The sequence below is a fragment of the Sinocyclocheilus grahami genome, unplaced genomic scaffold, assembly GCF_001515645.1.
Source record: "Sinocyclocheilus grahami isolate Dianchi unplaced genomic scaffold, SAMN03320097.WGS_v1.1 scaffold16.1, whole genome shotgun sequence".
NCBI classification, from domain to species: domain Eukaryota; kingdom Metazoa; phylum Chordata; class Actinopteri; order Cypriniformes; family Cyprinidae; genus Sinocyclocheilus; species Sinocyclocheilus grahami.
This window is the reverse complement of record NW_015505195.1, coordinates 1,289,663-1,295,814: the sequence shown is the minus strand read 5'-3', so window position 1 is coordinate 1,295,814 and position 6,152 is coordinate 1,289,663. Positions and strand designations below refer to the sequence as shown.

The following is a 6,152-nucleotide window of genomic DNA, read 5'->3' as shown; positions in this document are numbered from 1 at the left end:
ACACTCTCATTTAGATCATGAAAATACAAACTCATAGATACCAAACATGGTATAGATGAGGTTATATTAACTAGTGATCTATCATAAGCATGTATACAACATATACAATACACAAAACCATATACAAGAACAGCCATAATATACACAATGACCTGAAGGATATGTGTGTTCATTCAAAGAAAGGTTTTCCTATGAACTAATTAGAGAAGAGTCCATTTTTATGGGCATTATGTGTCTGTTTTAGAGAGACTTGAGTAAGAGCTGCTCTGCCCGCATTCCTTGGAGCAACACTGCAAAAAATGCTTTTCTAGCTTAGACCTTTTGTCTTGTTTCCAGCCAAAATATCTAGGATTTTCTAGACAAGTAAAAATTATTGTCTTGTTTTCAGAAAAAACAAGTCGAATTCAAGTGAGTTTTTGCTTGAAACATGCAAAATAATCTGCCAATGGGGTAAGAAAAACTCAACATTTAAACAGGCTCGTATAACCCCACTTCTTAAGAAACCCACTCTTAACCCAACTCTTTTAGAGAACTACAGAACGGTTTCCCTTCTACATTTCATTGCAAAAACACTTGACCGGGTTCTGTTCAACCAAGTCTCAGCCTTTCTCACACAGAACAACCTCCAGGACAGCAACCAATCTGGCTTCAGAAGTGGACATTCGACCGAGACTGCCTTGCTTTCAGTTGTTGAAGCCCTAAGACTGGCAAGAGTGGCTTCCAAATCTTCTATACTTATTTTGCTGGATCGGTCTGCTGCTTTTGATACGGTGAACCACCAGATTCTCCTATCAACCCTATTGGAAAATGGCATCTCAGGAACCGCACACCAGTGGTTTGAGTCTTACCTATCAGATAGGACCTTCAAGGTATCTTGGAGAGGTGAGGTGTCCAAGTCACAACATCTAACTACTGGGGTGGCACGTATTATGAATACGTGCCACCCCAGGTGTAGCATTGTCCTCTGGTTTGATCCACGTCTCTGTCAGGGCCATGAGGTTTAGTCTTGAATGACTTGTAATAGAAGTAATAAAATCTGCTTTGTTTACAGCAGACTGGCAATTCCAGAGGCCAATAGAAAAAGAAAGTAGTGCATTAATAGACATAGGAAAAGTGCGCAGGTTGTTAGGATTGCGCTGCCTACAGTGTGTGATGCATGGTTTGCGAGTGGTAGTGATAGTAGGGATCTGGAAACACATAGTAAGAATTGGTTATAAAAACTGAAAACAGAAGGGAAACAAGTAGTAGGAAAGAGAATGATTCAAAAGCGATACTTATGTACCTTGCCGGTGTCCCTGCTCGGTGCAGTCGAATGGTAGAGTCGATGGTCTTTACACTCTTCGGTCTACACACGAGGAGGGCTTCACACAAGGGATGCCGCGACCGCTGCCGCGGTATAGTAAGCTTTTTATATTCGTCTAACAAAACTCAAATTGAATTCAGCTGAACAGACTTTCCTGTTTATCACAACAAATAGCACGATTTCAGCACGTCTCCACACAGTAAACAAAACAAGCGTTTCCTAGCAACGACAACTGTGCTAAACACTGAGACAAGAAATAAATACACTTACGAGCTGCTTTTAGCTTCTGCTGATTGACTGCTTCTCTCAAAGTGTATTTCTTTACACTGTGTTTTGCTGGCGCTTGAAATTTTAAATTTTTTATATTTGAAAATTTACTGATTACTAATCTGCCTGAACAATGTGTTTCCCTAGAACTAGATTTACTAGAATGACTAAAACATTCACTAATTCAAAAACAGCTGAAATAAATGCCATTCTACAAAAAAAAAATGCAGTTAAGTTAGTTGTAGGCCTGGATGATAAAAACGGTATCGATATTTATCGACTGTACACCTTCTTCGATATTGACAGAAAAAATGTTCGATATAGCGCACGATATAGGCACGTATTATGAATGACGCAGACACCACACACAAACACGAACACATGCTGAAATGAGTGCTGTGCTGTGCCTGCCTGTGATGAGGAGATTGTGAATAAAGAATGCATATTAGTCAAATTTAAAATAAACATTTGCATTTGAATGTTAGGTGTGCATCAGGGAGCGTCATCAGTGGAGCACAAGATGGGGTGATGATGTAAGTGACATTGTTGCATTTTAATGCTTTTTTAGTCTAGCCCATGAGATGTGCCGCTGCTGCATTATTCATTCAAAATATTAGAGAAATATAGAAGCTCAATGCAGAGAAGATCTTGAATGGGTTAAAACCAAAACCAAGCCATTTACACAGAACGCATAAGTTAAAACAGTTTAAACTTTTAGAAAACACGTCACGAATTTGTGGAGGTTTATTCCTTTTCACTGCGTCTCATATGTTTTTAAATGCAGTCTGTGTGAATGGAGCTTCGGCTCTTTGGATTAAGCAATGCATAAATACATGATGCTGTTTTGTTCATAACTGTTTATGCAATTTACGAAATTATATTAGATTTTTTTTAGTTAATTTAGACGTAATGCACATTTTTATAGAGTTACTTCCTTGCGTTGACAATTTAAATGTGCTGCATTATTTTGATCATTGTGCCCTCCTGTGGCCTCGGGAGACAATTAGACCTATACAATAAAGACCTATTTAATCTGCATATAAAACATTAGAAATTAGATATTTGTTTAATTTTTATTGTGTTTGATTGTTAAAACAAAAAATATTTGTTGTTTGTCTCAATAAATTGTGTTAATTATAAACAGTGGATACATTTTTTTTTTAATTCTATTGCTTTTTGTTTTAAAAAAGGTTATAAAAAATTTCAATAATTATCGATACTGAACGATATGAAACATTATATCGTTGATAATCTTTTTAGCTATATCGCCCAGCCCTAGTTAGTAGCATCACTAGTTCTAGTTAGTTACTTGCCAACACTGGTTTATACTGTACACACACACTGAAATTGCTAACACTGGCTGCACAGCTATTTATTAAAAAGGGTTAGCCTAACTTTTTTCTCAATCTGAACAAGTGATATCTAATGCATATATACAATCATTTTCATTTTTTTACGAGCTATCCGAGGGGATATTTTATCCTTTGACTGTGTATTAAACATAATTTCCATTTTGAAGGTGCATGCTGACTTTCACCGTAACAAAGGAGAGGCCACGAACAGTGAAAAGTTATCACTCGCTGACAGGTGGCTTTGTGACAAATGAGCCCACATCTCCACAAACCTTTACATTTGCCACATCTTCTTCAACATAAAGAGAAGAGCGTTTGATTAATGACCAAATGTGCCTAGCTCTGAAAACTTTGCTGAACTATTGCATCTTAAGTCATTCAATTGACACAGGGGCTTCAGCTCTCAAAGTCACTTATGTCAAAAGCCCCGACTGTTGCCAAGAAAGTGCCGCTTCCCTTTTGTCAGTGTGTAAGTGGTTAACATAATTTCTCTGCAGTGTTGCTTTGCTGAAACAGCAACAGGACATTAATTTGACATTAGCGCTGTAACATCAATTCCTCTCCATTTTCCAACTTGGATAATGCGTTTACTGGAAGCAGATTAATATCTATTCCATAAATCATTCAGAGAATTTGCAGAGCCAGAGACATGGGGGTAATGTCATACATGTTTGCTGATCCTGGTCTTGCGGCTGGAAGTTCATTAATCAGTGCCTCGGGGTCCTCGGGGGCAGTCAGAGGGGAAAACAGAGAAACTTATAAAACGTCCTGATTATTTATTTATATTGACTTTGGCTCTGTAACTTATGTTAATATTCCATGTCCTTTTATTGCCACAAAACATCATCCACTCTCTGCTCACTAACAAGATTACCGTAGGGGTGTGCTATATCACGATTTTTGATAGTTGACAATTAAAATGTCTCCACGATCTGCTTTTGAAGAAATATAGTATTGTAGCGGAGCACATTCTATCAGTTGCAGTTCTGGCATTTCTGTCTCAATATACTGTACAACGCGACATACATTCACATCAAATGTTAACTCCGTGTGTGCACACCAAAAGTGAATTTAATTATTTGTGAGACTACATTACATGCAAAGTCAATAGCCGAATAGAGGCAAATAAAAAAAACGTGATTGCCGTGAACACGCAATATACACCTTAAACACGTCTTACATGCAAGCTGAACATTTTCAACTCGAGTGGAAAATTCGCAAGACGTGTTGTCGCGCAAGCCAATCAGTCAATAGCTTATTGCCATGTCCGGTTGTATCAGAAAACAGAAGAGAGCATTATGCAATGTTTTTTATTTGCTCAAGTGACATGAAAAACATCCCCCGAGTAATCTAGAGCGATAACGTTATGCAAATATTAGCTTAGCTTTTGGTGCACACACCATAAAGCCTTGCTGGCTAAACATTTCATTGGCGTGCTGTTCTGACATGTGCTTCCTCTGACCACGTACACCTGAAGCTTGTGCACACTAACAAGCCTGTCAAACATGCCTGATTACTGGACTAAGTTATCTTTCGCATCTGATTGCGGTAATACTGTCAAAAACACACACAGTTCACAAACACAGTTGTTATGTAAACAGTTGAGAAAAAACGGATGCGTGCAGGTCTTAAAGCGACAGCAGACTTAATAGTACTAAACATGTTGCCGCTTGTCATTAAATGAATAGTTCAAATTAAAATTCTGTCATTATTTACTCACTCACATGTTGTCCCAAACCTGTATTTATTTATTTCTTATGCTGAACACAAAAGAAGTTATTTTTAATAATGTGGGTAACCAAACAGTTGTTGGTCCCCATTGACTTTGATAGTACAGTCATGGCCAAAAGTTTTGGCAGTGACAAATTTTGTTTTGCAAAGTTTGCTGCTTAAGCTGTTGTGGTGTTCATTCACATTGTTTCTAGATTATTGTGTAAAGTGATCAGATGCATTTTAAATAATTGCTAAAAGCTTCATTGGCCAAAAAATGAACTTTTCACAAAAAAAGCAAATTTCACTGGTTTTTGATCCTGACACAAAATGACCAGCTAACATTAATTGACTAATCATATCAGCAGCACATGTGAAAGTGTGAACGAGTACAAGTCAGGTAAAATCATGATCATACTAATTATATTGTAAGAGCAGACTGCTATAAAAGGAGGGAAGAAGCACATCCAATCATTGTGTTCTTGTTAGCAATGGTTAGCTCCAAAGAAACACGTGCAGCCATCATTGCTTTGCATCAAAATGGCCTCACATGCAAGGAAATTGCAACAAAGAATATTGCACCTGAAAGAACCATTTACCGGATCATCAAGAACTTCAAGGAGAGGTTTGACTGCAGTGAAGAAGTCTTCAGGACGTCCCAGAGTGTCCAGTAAGCGCCAGGACCGTCTCCTCCTGAGGAGTCAGCTATGGAATCGTGTCACCAGCAGTGCAGCGCTTGCTCAGGAATGGCAGCAGGTTGGTGTGAGAGCATCTGCACGCACAATTAATGATAAACTGAATTTCTCAGACCACATTGCTAAAACTGCCCGTTCCTGCAGATTTGCTTTATACAGCATTAGGAAGATCAGGCCCTTTCTTTCAGAACATGCAACACAACTCCTTGTTCAAGAAATTGTTCTGTCCAGGCTGGACTATTGCAGTGCTCTCTTGGCAGGTCTTCCAAGTGGCTTCTATCAAACCTCTACAATTAATCCAAAATGCTGCTGCAAGATTAATCTTTAATGAGCCGAAAAGAACGCATGTCACACCTCTGTTCATCAATTTGCACTGGCTACCAGTAGCTGCTCGCATTAAATTCAAGGCATTAATGTTTGCCTACAAAACCACCACTGGCTCTGCACCCATTTACCTAAATTCATTACTTCAGAGTTATGTGCCCTCCAGAAGCTTGCGTTCTGCAAGTGAACAGCGTATTGTTGTGCCATCTCAAAGAGGCACAAAATCACTTTCACTGACTTTTTCATTAACTGTTCCCTCCTGATGGAATGATCTGCCCAACTCAATCAGAGCCATCTTCAAGAAACGACTAAAAACACATCTGTTCCACCTTTATTTGACCCTCTAACTCTAACACTTTCTATTCTATTATAATTCTACTTTATCTATATTAATCTTCTTTTTTATTAGATTTTTATTTAAAACAAACACTAGCTTTATGTTTTCTATTCTATCTACTTGTTTTTATTTGCGTGTGTGTATATGTGTGTGTATAATATATA

At 38.1% G+C, this 6,152-nt stretch overlaps 1 protein-coding gene across 1 annotated transcript in view; it reads left to right on the top strand.

The window, feature by feature from the left end:
• The window catches only part of LOC107603279 (cytosolic carboxypeptidase 6-like), a 409,489-nt gene that overhangs the window by 20,805 nt on the left and 382,532 nt on the right, over positions 1-6,152 (top strand). The gene's annotated exons all lie outside the window — the stretch shown is intronic.